This window comes from Paramisgurnus dabryanus, chromosome 8 (genome assembly GCF_030506205.2).
Source record: "Paramisgurnus dabryanus chromosome 8, PD_genome_1.1, whole genome shotgun sequence".
NCBI classification, from domain to species: Eukaryota; Metazoa; Chordata; class Actinopteri; order Cypriniformes; family Cobitidae; genus Paramisgurnus; species Paramisgurnus dabryanus.
In genome coordinates this window covers 6778624-6793882 of record NC_133344.1, presented here as the reverse complement: position 1 = coordinate 6793882, position 15259 = coordinate 6778624, and the positions used below count along the sequence as shown (strand labels likewise).

The 15259-nt window shown below is 36.7% G+C and overlaps 1 pseudogene; it reads right to left on the bottom strand.

The window, feature by feature from the left end:
• LOC135771699 (uncharacterized) overlaps positions 1 to 9716 on the bottom strand; it is a 40214-nt pseudogene extending 30498 nt beyond the window's left edge.
• Positions 9717 to 15259: the final 5543 nt, after the last annotated feature.

Sequence of the window (15259 nt, the reverse complement as noted above, 5' to 3'; positions counted from 1 at the left end):
ACTGACTTGTTTATATCTTAAACAACTTACAGGGAACGTTCTGTGTTTGCTGGGCTCCAAGTTTTGATTAAAAAAAATCTAAAAATGTCTTCTGAAGAGAATCAGAGCACTTTGGGGCTTAGAACGACACAGGATTTATCATTTTGGGGTGAACTAACCCTTTAAGCCTACGTCATGCCTGTTGCTCAATAAGTAATAAAGATATCCTAAACACCTTTAGTACTTACATGTTTTTGGTCTTTTGATTAGAGTTTGAGACTGAAAAAACACAACAATAATAAGGAGACATACCTGATGGAATAAAATCATCATCTTCCTCAGTGCGATCTTCCTCTTCTGTGGGTTCAGTTTTGATTTCTGTGGGTTCAGTTTTAATCTTCATCATGAGCTTCGTGCAGTCGATGAGTTTAACTGAACACATCTTCAGTTTGGTCTGCAGGATCTGCTGCTGATTCATGATTCAGGTAAATGATGTTTAAGCTGTACAAACCTCTCGTTTCATTGCTAAATCTCCTCTTGACCTCAGCATTGTCTCCAGTAATGCCACCTCTTTCTTCAGCTGAGAGATTTCTGTGATGATTTCAAATCATCAATATATCCAGCATGGACAGATCAGTTCCTACTCAACGTCTCAACACTTAAATACACAAAGACAAGACTCTGTTTACACTCAATGAAACACGCAAGCGAAAACACTGAGGATCCTCAAACACATCTCACGCGCGCTCTTTCTTTCTTTCTTTCTTTATTTCTTTAGTGAGTTTATCTGCGGACTAAAGAGCTGCAGCGCCTCCTGCTGTACTGGAGACAGAAGACGCTCACTGCTTTACCATGGATTTAGTAAAATAAGTATGCGTCTTAATTATGGCCAGAAATCATCACAAACTATTGTATAAAGTAATGACTAAATGAAAAGAAGGTGTGGGAAAATAATTGCTGAAGAATAAAGACAGAACATCAAGCTTTTAAAGTCAAAAAGATGACATCGTAGGACAAAGAGATTATGATCAGATTAAAAATACAAACACAAAAGTTTTTACAATGTTGTATTTCAATTGTAATTAGGTAATGTTGCAGCACAACATTTTATAAAAGTTTTAGAAACCACACCCTAAATAAAAACAAAATGCCCGCTATGCCCAATTACCAATCCTGCCTACCATTAAACAAAACACTATTAATAAGCTGAGATACATTTAAACCAATGTAACCAAAAACCACTGGTTGTATTTTGGTATGGTCATGACGTTCTTTAATCGTCTTTCCAACATTATGATTATGTTATTTTAACACCTAAATAAAAGGTCTAACAAATGTTGCATTTTAGTCTGGTTTTGTTTTCGTAGTGAACACATCTGTAGTCTTTATTGGAAAAAGCGATCTTTAAATCAGAACATAGTGCCCAAGTCTGACTAACAGCCCTTCATTGGATTTATAGACATTTTAGCGGGCCGTCCCTTAAACTGAAAACAAAGTACTCAACTTTAAAAGCACTGAACATCAAAACATTAAAAGGAAGTAACCCTGCCACTCCCAATCCTTCAGTTTCACCAACCCTTAATCCCATCAACATTACCATCTAACCCACTGTCTCACTCGGACCATTTTATTATGATAGAAATGTGTTCACACCTTAGGCTTACCATTCACCATTGACTCAGACCCTTGGCCCAAGCATAAACAAAAAGCCATCAACTCAAACAAGGGTCACATTTACCTGGATAATATTAAGATGAGACAGGAACCACAGATGTACTGCTTTATTGTTTTGTGTCTGTTTTATAGAAATAAGGCCAACATAAAGCTTTTAGTTTGTCATCCAGGAGTTTATATATTTGTATATGAGAGATGACAAAGCAACAGATGGAAGAGTAGGAGATGAAGCAAAGATGATGATGATGAGACGACAGGAGCTTTTTTGTTGTTTGCATCATAATATTTAATTCTGTATAACTGGAACCTGTTGTACACAAACGTGGACGATTACACTGCTTCATGTTCAAAGAAAAATATTTGGCTATTATATTTATTGGTTCTTCCTAACCCCAAAATAGCTGGAAGGAAAAAAAAAAGACAAACCAAAGGTCTCAGGAGGATAAAATAAGTCAATTTTCTAATGATTTCTACAATTTGATTTTTGAACTGCAAATAAAGTGATTTTCAGTCCTATTTAGCTATTGGGCAGTTCTTAAATATAGACAAATGTATTTATTGACACATTATTGAAATAGCCATTGGACAGTTACCTTTTGTTTTATTTGATGCTCAACTATTTTCATTTTCATGAATAAAGATATCACACCTCATATAAATAATGCAAGTATGTTTACATCGCCATAGAACTATAACATTACCAGTGTTGGGGAAAGTTACTTTTAAAAGCAATGCATTACAATATTAAGTTACTCCCCAAAAAAGTAACTAATTGTGTTACTTAGTTACTTTTAATGTAATGTTTATGTTACTTTTAAGTTACTTTTGCATTACTTTTTCTTACTTTGCAGGTGTTTTTATGACTGAGAAGTTCTGCATTCAGAAATTGCATATTTCCCTAGCAAAAATGTCAAGCTCTGGTATGCCATCTCAATTTCTTACTGAAACTGTGCACGCATAAAGTGTGTAATACATTCAGTTTAATGCAGTACATTTATTTTAACATCTCATTAAACTGAAAAGTAACTCGCATTACTTTTTTTTAAAAAGTAACTCAAATATTAATGTGTGCATTTATAAAGTAATGGGTTACTTTACTCATTACTTCAGAAAAATAATATTAAGTTTTAACAGTGGTTATAACAATGTGTTACCCCCAACACTGAACATTAAAAACCTAACGTTATGTTTACAGACGTTATGTTTACGCTTGCATGCTTGCATTTTTAAAAAGATTATTCTCCATAAAACTAAAACTAGGACTTATGTTTTTTTAAATACTGTGTGTATAGTTTAATGGCACATTAGGTAGATAAAAATTGATTTATTATTTATCATGTTAGGTTTACTGTTGTCTTGTCTCGTCATCGCTCATGTGCAGCACACATACATTTCAAGAGTAATACCATGGACGGAGAAAACATCTTTATCTTTTCATCTTGTCTTCCACCACGCAAACCACCGCCTCGATTCTTTTCATTATGTTTGTTGTATGATGATGCGACCCAACTCCTGTCTCCAGACAGATTGAAGTGACATCCTCCTCACGGTAAAGCAGGTGGAATTGTGTAACGTTAGATCCAGGAAGGCGTATTAAGGGCACGGTTTACTGAAGCGCTGCCGCCCTATTGGCCTCACAGTGGCCTTTGTCAGATTTTCCTAATTTGACTGCTCAGCCTTTTGCGTCTCACCAATTTGAATGCATCTAATACATAAAGATAGCCTGGGTGCCAGCCGATCTTAGCCCCGCCCACAAGATTTTGAAAACGGGAAGATCGGTCTGGAGTTTCTGCGTTGAGGAGCTACTATGCTAGACCCAAAGCTGGTCGAACCAATCAAATTGTCAGGGCGGGCTTTATACGATGATGGACAGATAATCAACAGTAACGTAATGAACCACGTCACCAAAGAGCGCGTGTGTTGAATGGCTGCCGCTGTAGAGTTCAGATGTGTGGATTCTGACATTAAGTCTGTTCTAAAAGATATCGACAGAACATTGATTTTAAAAGAGGAACAGCGAAACGCGAGCAGGGCATTTGTTGATGTTTTTGCCGTCCTTCCTAACGAATTCGGCAAAAGTTGGTCGCAACTGAAATGGGGAACGTTATCACGGCGATGCAACTCTGCGTGCACGACGAGATGGATATAATTTGCGGCCGTTGCCAGCTTCTTTACGGAAGCCCGGAATCGTGGTTGCTGAATAAGTGGCGGGACATGCTAGGCTCCAATATTTTCAAGCCAACGTAATGGGTATCGTCGTGGATGAAGTTCACCTGACGTACAAATGGTAAGAGATAGTCTGACTGACTTAGTAAACACTTCATGTTGTGATATAAACGAAATGTTGTAAACATAGTAGATGTTGATGAACATTCGCTAACTCAGACTTCGTATAATCACAATGTTAGTGTCATTGTAGCGAAATAACTAGTAGTTCGGTCAGGCTGCAAAGACGTAATTTCAGCATACGTCACACACTCTGTTGCTCTGATTGGTCGTAGGTCTAGCCAATTGAGTGCAGAGGCATTTTTCGGTTGAGACACGCCTCATAATTATAGCTCAATGGAGCGGTATCAGACTCAAATTCTGACTAGAATTGATTATGACAACGTCAGGCTAACATAAAGAAGTAAGCAGGAACAAAGTTCAGGGGAAAATAGTTTATTGAAGAAAGCCGTGTAGCACAGCAGTCTTATAGATCTTAACCCAAGAACTGTCTGAGAGACAGAAATTTATACATGATAGACCAACAACAACCAATAGAAACCTGTTAGGATCTCCTACAGCCAACCGAATGGTGGTTCTTTGGTATTCACACTGATCAGTTTCTATAGGCCATACATCTGTATGTGGCATTTGGTTCACATCTTCACTGCAGACACATATGTTGATAACATCAGGGCACAGTTGTACTGTAAGCAGATATTGATTACGCATAAAAAAATATACACAAAATCCTTCACCTTCATTGGCCTTCAAAACTCTAGAAAACTTTGAAATATGGGACCTTTAAGGAATTTTTATCCTCCATAATACAGTACTGTTAGATCAATCTGAAAAACCTGAACAGCAGTTTTATTTCAACTGTATGTTTGTTCTGTTGTATTTATCTGCGTTATTGCTTAAAGTTTTTGGTGTCATAACCTTATTTAGGTCTCTGGTGCTTTTCTACTTTGTAAAGTAGACTGTTTTGATGAACTCTTCCCACAAACATTACAGTTAAGGTTTCTCTCCAGCGTGAACTCTCTGGTGGGATTTGAAGTGACCTGAATAAGAAAACGTCATGTCACACTGAGGGTTTTTCATCTGTATGAATTCTCTTGTGCGTAAGTAAGTTTGATTGTTGACTAAAACTCTTCCCACAGACACTACAGTAATAAGGTTTCTCTCCAGTGTGAACTCTCAGATGAACTCTTAAACAAGATGAATTAGAGAAGCTCTTCCCACATTGAGCACAGACGTAAGGTTTCTCTCCAGTGTGAATTCTCTGATGAACTATTAAGTTACTTGAACAAGTAAATGTCATGTCACACTGAGAGCATTTAAAAGGTTTTTCACCTGTATGAATTCTCTTGTGTTTTAGTAATGAAGCCCGTTGACTAAAACTCTTCTCACAGACACTACAGTGATAAGGTTTCTCTCCTGTATGAAGTCTCTGATGAATTCTTAAATAAGATGAATTAGAGAAGCTCTTCCCACATTGAGCGCAAACGTAAGATTTCTCTCCAGTGTGAACTCTCTGATGAACTATTAAGTAACTTGAACAAGTAAATGTCATGTCACACTGACAGCATTTAAAGGGTTTTTCACCTGTATGAACTCTCTTGTGATTTAGTAATGAAGCCCGTTGACTAAAACTCTTCCCACAGTGAGCGCAGACGTAAGGTTTCTCTCCAGTGTGAAGTCTCTGATGAACTCTTAAATAAGATGAATCAGAGAAACTCTTCCCACAGAGACTACAGTGATAAGGTTTCTCTCCAGTGTGAACTCTCTGATGAACTATTAAGTTACTTGAACAAGTAAATGTCATGTCACACTGACAGCATTTAAAAGGTTTTTCACCTGTATGAACTCTCTTGTGATTTAGTAATGAAGCCTGTTGACTAAAACTCTTCCCACAGACACTACAGTGATAAGGTTTTTCTCCAGTATGAATTCTCTGATGAATTTTAAGAGTGTCTTTGGTTTTGAAGTATTTTCCACATTCAGTGCAGTTGAAAGGCTTTTCATCACTGTGTGTCCTCATGTGAACATTTAGATTAGAGGAAGAGACACAAATCCTCCCACACTGTTCACAGTGAAACTGCTTCTTCTTCTTCTTCTTCTCCTCTTTGTGGTCTTCTGAATGAAGTTTCTCCTCTTGTAAGGTAGTAAAGCTGATCTCAGATCTGGTGAAGAGTTTCTGTTCTGTGTGTTTTCTCTCATGTCTCTCTAAATGTCTCTGTGAGCTGAATGTCTTTCCACAGGTGATGCAGGAAAGAGTTTGTGCTGTCAGTTGCTCTTTTGATGTTGAGGACGTTATTTCTATATCCAAACATAAATCACTCTTCACATCTGAAAGAAACACAAAACAATTAAATTGAGATCCTGTTTTTTTCTAGATTCACACATATAGACAGAAGACAGGTGTCAGTCCTGTTATTACAGCTGGGTCATTGCACATCAAATAAACCAAAATTTGAGACTTTCACAATCCTTGTTGCATTATATGATGCCACTTCTAAAATTAGATTTAGGGATGCTCATATCAGTTAATTTTCCCGACCGACAATCTGAACCGAACATTAACCGTTAACTTATAAGATTTTAATATGAAATTGTCATTGAGTAAAAATACACTTGACAGTTGTCTGTGAACTAGTAAAAACAAAACATTTAATTTAAAAATGCATACAGCAGTGACAGATCAACAACCGAACCAGGATTCATTTTATTATCAGATATTCACGCAACATTTCCTTATTAAAAAGCACGCGATCAGTCCAGTTGATTAATATCCAAAAAGGGCAGATTGTCTCAGTTTCATCTACCACAGTGGTCATTTCTAAAGCAGGACGCTTTTCAGAAAGTTTGCTTTTGCGTCGTCTTTCTCCGTTTGTGCAAAAAGAGAGATGTTTATGGTTAGGGTCAGAGGCCATTAGCGAACGTCTGTCCAGATGTGCACGAGACCGAGACAGATCGCGCCATGTTGCGCAGACACGCGCGTGTCTCCGTTCAGCTTCCAAACACGCATACAAATGATTTCTCATACAAATGATTACTTTATCAGACCGTCAGGGCAGCAATAATTTGTGTCATTTACAGGAAATTCACAAATTAAAGATAGAAAAGTGGCGAAATGTCTGTCGGCTCATGACAACACGCACCATGCATTAACAAATTTTTTTCTTTTAACTGATAACGTTAATCGGTCATAAATTCTTACCTTCGCTTAACATTTAAACGGTCAATGTGAACATCCCTAATTAGATTAAAGGGACACTTCACCGATTGGCGTTAACCTTTGTATCGTTAGAACCCCAGTCATGTTTTTGAATGGTCGTGCATTATTCCCTCAGTTTCCCCTGAGACGAGAGAAATACAGATTTCAGTGTTGCGTAGAGGAGCCCGGGGAAGACGCCGCAACCCTCGGCCTCTGCTGCGTAGAGAAGCCCGGACTGGCTGGAGCTTGGACAGACTAGTAGTGGCTGTACTCTCGCTGTGTGCTTTCTGTATAACATTTCCGCATCAGATCAGGATATGGACGTTTGTTTGGTGAATGGTCCCGGGCAAGAAGAGGTACTTTCGCGTGTTTATTTCACAGATGTGTTTCGGCTTAAGCGCACAAGCACTGAGCCAGTGCGTCTGTTGAGTATTATACATAGTGTGCAGTGGACGCATTTGTGTGCAGGATTGCACATTTTCTTCTTTGGGAATATATATGTTTGGTCAAGCACTCTCAATTATAAATCAGAAACTGAATGAAGCTTGCTCCTACCCAAGCTTCGTACCGTATATGGACAGCGGCGTAATTGATACATATTTTAGAATCCTGAACTGGAAGCGACAGCCAAAGCCTTCAGGGATAAACGGACATCTGACTATAAAGTGAGTGTTTCTATTTTCTTTGTTATACTTACTTGACATTTATATACACAATAGCATATCTGAGCGGTGTTCCGATTAATGGGAGTGGCTTGCAGAGCTGTGCACTGTGGTGCATTGTGGGAGTTGTAGTTTTCCATACATATGTGCCCTAAAGTCACGTTCTGTCTTTACTCGGTCAAATAGGCACAAACTTCTAAATTTATGTTACATTTCGACCACAAATTTGACCCACTTTCAATAAAGATTAATGTTTCTACTGATGAAATTTCTATTTAAGTCTTTTTTAAGGGGAAAGTTCACACCAAAATAAAGCAATAAGCCACAGTGTTTGGTATCACACATTTTAAAAGTTTTAAGGAGCTTTATAAGAAAAAAGAAATATTTAAAATTCACATATCACAGCAAAATCGTGGGTGGTACGCATATATATCCACCAGCAGGGTACATTTAACACTGGCGATAAAGCAAAACAACCTAAGCTATCAAAATTAATAAACCCCATAAGAAAATAAATTATTGAAACAGCATAGAAACTGCAAGTTTGTTTTAACAGATTGGATTATATTGAAATATACAGTCATCAAGATGAACTCGCAAAAACATCTTAAAATTTTCCAATGGGGTTTAATGAACATATGCTCTGAAGACTTCCACAGCTTTAGCACTATTCGGACGGGATTAGTTTTCCAAACAATGTTTGAGTTTCAACGTGTCCCCCAGGACGTCTGTGATTTTATGTACCGATTCGGACGGGATTAAAATGATGCAGGCTATTCCAGAGATGGGAGTGTCTGTTTCATGCATTTGGGCGTTGCAGAAGAGCACGTGCTCTGGATACGCGTGTTTGTAATGTTTAATATTTTGCTTTAAATGTAAAATTATGACAGAACATGTAATTTATTAATTTAACAAATTAAAATAAAATATACAAATCCTACTAAAGTAACGTTAGCCTATGTGTTTTATAAAACTGTCTGCTTTTAATAAACCCAAAGAAATGAAGAAATAATGATTAATAACAATTTATTGTCTTTATTAATTCACATTACCATTCAGGAGTTGAACAACTTTGAACGTAGTTTCTTATAACGTTAATGATATTACAGTGGCCAGTCTAAAACAGATATTCAGCTCGTCTTGATTTAATTATTTTATTTTGCCGAATGCGAAAAAACATCCATATCTGAATGAATGGGAAATACAATAATATGCGCATTATTAAGACCTTACAGCAGATCACGTTGGCCAAAACACGAAATGAACCACGTTTTCAAAATATATTGCGGGCAAACAGACATTTGCATCCGGACGGGATTACATTTCTATTTAAACAATGTAACTGAAGTTGGAATAAAAAATAAAGAAAAATAATTTTCATCTGTCTAATGTCTAACCTCGCTCTTTTTTTAGATGTGCTTAATTTTGCTTAGTAGACTGACTTTTAAAACATCTTAAACAACCTATAGGGAACGTTCTTGGTTTGCTGGGCTCCCAGTTTTTATCAAAAATATCTAAAAATGTATCATGAAGAGAATCGGAGCACTTTGGGGTTTAGAACGACACAGGGGTTTTATAAATTTATCATTTTGGGGTGAACTAACCCTTTAAGCCTACGTCATGCCTGTTGCTCAATAAGTAATAAAGATCATAAACTCCTTTAAAATTTGAGTACTTACATTTTTTGGTCTTTTGATTAGTGAGTTTGTGACTGAAAAACACACAACAATAATTAAAGACACATACCTGATGGAATAAAATCATCCTCTTCCTCAGTGCGATCTTCCTCTTGTGTGGGTTCAATTTTAAATTTTGTGGGTTCAATTTTGATTTCTATGGGTTCAGTTTTGATTTCTGTGGGTTCAGTTTTGATTTCTGTGGGTTCAGTTTTGATTTCTGTGGGTTCAGTTTTAATCTTCATCATGAGGTTCGTGCAGTCGATGAGTTTGACTGAACACATCTTCAGTGTGGTCTGCAGGATCTGCTGCTGTTGTATTTTGTCACAACACACACAAAGACAGTAAGATTAGAAATGATTTAATGTTGTATGATTCAGGTAAATGATGTTTAAGCTGTACAAACCTCTCGTTTCATTGCTAAATCTCCTCTTTCTTCAGCTGAGAGATTTCTGTGATGAAATCATCAATATATCCAGCATGGACAGATCAGTCCCTACTGATTTACAGCACATCTCATCATCAACGTCTCAACACTTAAATACACAGAGACAAGACTCCGTTTACACTCAATGAAACACACAAAAGAGAAAACCACTGAGGATCCTCAAACACATCACACGCGCGCTCTTTCTTTCTTTCTTTAGTGAGTTTATCTGCGAACTAAAGAGCTGCAGCGCCTCCTGCTGTACTGGAGAGAGGAGACGCTGACTGCTTTACCACGGATTTAGTAAAACAAGTATGCGTTTCAATTATGGCCATAAATCTTCACAAGCTATTGTATAAAGTAATGACTAAATGAAAAGAAGGGGTGGGAAAATAATTGCCGAAGAATAAAGACAGAACATCAAGCTTTTAAAGTTATAAAGATGGGACATCGTAGGACAAAGATATTATGATCAGATTAAAAATACAAACACAAAAGTTTTTACAATGTTGTATTTTAATTGTAATTAGGTAATGTTGCAGCACCACATTTTATAAAAGTTTTAAAAACCACACCCTAAATAAAAACAAAATGCCCGCTATGCCCAATTACCAATCCTGCCTAACATTATAAAACAAAACACTATTATTAAAGCTGAGATACATTTAAACCAATGTATACACTGGTTGTATGTTGGTATGTTCATGATGTTCTTTAACGGGACAGTTCACTTTAAAATGAAAACTCTGTTATCATTTACTCATCCTCATGTTGTTCTAAACCAGTACAAATTTTTTTCTGATGAACACAAAAAAAAAAAAAATTTTGAGAAATGATGGTAAACACACAGCAGTAAGTGACCATAGACTTCCATAAATACTTAACTTTGAAAGCATTGAACATCAAGAAAGGAAGTAACCCTGCCACTCCCAATCTTTCAGTTTTACCAATAATCCCATCTAGGGATGGGCATAATTAATCGACGATCGATAATTGATTGTTAAGAATTTCGTCGATCACGTTAATTTGTTATCAATTAATTGAATGCATTTTTTTTTATATAACTCCTTTTTCACAAATACTCCGTATGCAGTGCGTTTGCGTATGTGTGCGGCGAATCCGTCAAGCACCCGTTGCAGTGCGCTGCTAACCGCTTATTCTGCATATAAAATGTTCATGTGATTGACACTTTCTGTGAACACTTTTCCGCATAAACAATAGAACAAAGCATCATTTTTTTTCCACAAAACAATATATTTGAGATATTATTTGACAGACTAGTAAATGTGGATTAAGGATGTTTAAAATCTCTAGCCTGGTGGTCAAGATCTGAATGGATCAAATCAGCAGTTTTGCAATGCTTTATTTATCTCCACATATATCATAAATAAAAATAAGCAGAGTAACTTTGCAAGTCTAGCCTTCCACATTATATACTTTCTACTATGTATGTATATGATTTCCAAATAATAAACGAGAGTATTCAACGACAAAAAGCGTCTCATATGGAAATAAATCCTCACAATATTATTATTACTCAAAACTTTATGACAAAAATAAGCAACTGTATTCATACAGTTATTCAAAGACACACACATTATTCCGCATATATTTGAATATTATACAAACGTATTCATATAACGGCACGTTTCATATGGCAAATAAATATCCTCACATTAACATAACAGCCTAATGAAATGAATAAACAGACAATGAAACAGGATTGAAATATAAATTGTATTATTATTACCGGAAAAAAAGCAATATTGCTAAAATAATCTCTGAGGTAAATGCGTCAAAAACGCTGTTACCCGCACAATAAGTCTAAATGAGCAATAAAAGTGAAAAAAGCATTATTAGGCCATGTCTCAAAACTTTATATGACAAAATATATTTAAAAGAAATGTATACTTACAGTTATTCAAAGATGCACACATTATTCCATATTACTCCCGTTTATGAGCACGTTTGTCTCTGGCCTCGCTCTGTTATGTAATAGATTGACAGGTGCGCATCTCCGTCTTTCAAACATATATCATTTTGTAATTACTACCTTAGGAAAATTAGCCATGATTTTATCATTGTGAAAATGTTTTTTTTTTTCAGATTAAAACGATTTGTATTTCCGCAATTTTACTACAAATACCATGGTTATGGTATATTGTGGAGTTGGAGACCATAGTAAATTTGTGTCTACTGTTGTTTTACAACAAATAAAAACTAAAAGCCTATGTTAGTATAATTAAACAATGGTGAATGGGGCTCACAAAACGCACGCTGTTTCACACATACTCTGTATGCGGAATAAGCCAAGTTAGCGCTGAGGTACCTGTGCATCCCGGTCAATCTCTTTGGAGCGGCTGTTTTCGACGGCGGCTGGACTGACAGTCACCATGGGTTGCGGTCGCGTCTGACCCCAAAAAATGCTTTTATTTCTCAAAAAAAATCAGTAGACTGGTGCAGAAGTTTTATGCGAGTTACTTAAGTTAGTTATTTTTCACGAGGCTTTAAGTAGCCTAATTTGTTATAGCCTAATGTTAGGAAGGCTAATATCTTGCACTTTCTTCTGGCTTGAATAATTTTGAGTTACATTTTGACAAAACCTTTCAGATCTAAGTATTATGTTTTTTGTTTAATTTAATGTTAAACATGAATCTGTTTTTTTTATTTATTTTGGAACTAATGAGGTCTCTGTTTAATAATGCTGGCTCGCAGCTGCAGGTTCCGCTGCTTTAGAGCACCGCACATTCACGCACATATATGTTTGAAACATAGTTTAACTGTCTGCCACAAGTATATCTGTCTGCCGCTGTATATTTGTATTCATTGCATTTTTTAAGTATAAAAGTTAAATAACAAATTTTATTATAAAAATATTAATGATTAATCGATAGTCGATCGTTAATTCTCCTGACGATCGACAAAGAAAACTTAATCGAATGCCCATCCCTAATCCCATCAACATTATCATCTCACCCACTATCTCACTCAGACCATTTCATTATCATAGAAATGGGTTCACACCTTAGGCTTACTATTCACCTTTGACTCACACCCTTGGCCCAAACATAAACAAATGGCCATCAACTCAAACAAAAGTACCAGGGTCACAGTTACCTGAATAATTTCTTTCATATTAAGATGAGACAGAAACTAGCAGGAACCCACTTACATTATCATTTACAAACCCTTTATACAAAACGTCACAGATTTACTGTTTTACTGTTTTGTGTCTGTTTTATAGAAATAAGGCCAAACATAAAGCTTTTAGTTTGTCATCCAGGAGTTTATATATTTGTATATGAGAGATGACACAGCAACAGATGGAAGAGTAGGAGATGAAGCAAAGATGATGATGATGAGACGACAGGAGCCTTTTTGTTGTTTGCACCATAATATTTTATTCTGTATAACTGGAACCTGTTGTACACAAACGTGGACAATTACACTGCTTCATGTTCAAAGAAAAATATTTGGTTATTATATTTATTGGTTTTCCTAACCCCAAAATAGCTGGAAGAAATCTAAAAAAAAGACAAACCAAAGGTCTCAGGAGGATAAAATAAGCCAATTTTCTAATGATTTCTAACACAATTTGATTTATGAGCTGCAAGTAAAGTGATTTTCAGTCCTATTCAGCTATTGGGCAGTTCTTCTTTATAGACAAATCTATTTATTTATTGACACATTATTGAAATAGCCATTGGACAGTTACCTTTTGTTTTATGTGATGCTCAACTATTATCATTTTCATAGATAAAGACATCACACCTCATATAAATAATGCAAGTATGTTTACATCGCCATAGAACTATAACATTACCAGTGTTGGGGAAAGTTACTTTTAAAAGCAATGCATTACAATATTAAGTTTCTCCCCAAAAAAGTAACTAATTGTGTTACTTAGTTACTTTTAATGTAATGTTTATGTTACTTTTAAGTTACTTTTGCATTACTTTTTCTTACTCTGCAGGTGTTTTTATGACTGAGAAGTTCTGCATTCAGAAATTGCATATTTTCCTCGAAAAAATGTCAAGCTCTGGTCTGCCATCTCAATTTCTGACTGGCTTCCTATAGCAGCTCGCATCAAATTTAAGGCTCTGCTCCTGGCCTTTAAAACCACCACTGGGTCAGCAACCCCTTACCTTCGCTTGCTTATAGAGCCTTATGTACCCTCTCGATCACCGCGCTCTGCCACCGAGCGACGGCTTGTGGTACCATCTCAAAAAGGGAAGAAAACTCTAACGCCTACCTTCTCAGAAACTGTTCCACAACTGTGGAATTATCTGCCGGTCGTGACACAATCTGCTGACACTGTAGCTGTCTTTAAGACTCTGCTAAAAACCCATCTCTTCCGCCATTACCTCACTTTCTAATTACAGATTTACTATCTTTCTTTAGTTACCCTTCTCTTTATGTCTTTCTCTATTTACCTTCCTCTTTATCTATATATATAAAAAAAATACTAACATTCCCTTGGCCTTGGCTATGTATATTGTGTTGGACTTGATGAGACTATTTCCAGTGCACTTATGTATTGCTGTTCTTGTGTTGCCATAATTGCTTCTATTGTTTACCTCACTTGTAAGTCGCTTTGGACAAAACGACAAAGTCGCTAAATGACAAAATGTAAATGTGAAACTGTTCACGCATAAAGTGTGTAATACGTTCAGTTTAACGCTGTATATTGTTTTTTAACATCTAATTAATTAAATTGAAAAGTAATGCGCATTACTTTTGTAAAAAAGTAACTCAAATATTAATGTGTGCATTTATAAAGTAATGCGTTACTTTACTCGTTACTTCTGAAAAGTAATATTATTACGTTATGCACCTTACTTGTAATGTATAACTCCCAACACTGAACATTAAAAACCTAACGTTATGTATACAGACACGCTTGCATTTAAAAAAAAGATTATTCTCCATAAAACTAAACTAGGACTCGTTATGTTTTTTTAAATACTGTGTGTATAGTTTTATGGCACATTAGGTAGATTAATGCTTTATTTGTTATCACTCCATAAGTTTTGTTATTGCCAGGGGTGCAAACTCATCAGGGGTGAAAAAGGTGACAAAGACACAAGTGTTCATATGTATATATACACACACCCACACCCACACCCACACCCCCCCCACACACACACCCGCACACCCGCACACCCGCACACCCGCACGCGCACCCGCACACCCCCACACCCACACCCACACCCACACCCACACACACACCCACCCACCCACCCACCCACACACACACACACACACACACACACACACACACACCCACACACCCACACACCCACCCACACACACACCCACACACACACACACACCCACACCCACACACACACCCACACACACACCCACACCCACACCCACACCCACACCCACACACCCACCCACACCCACACACCCACAC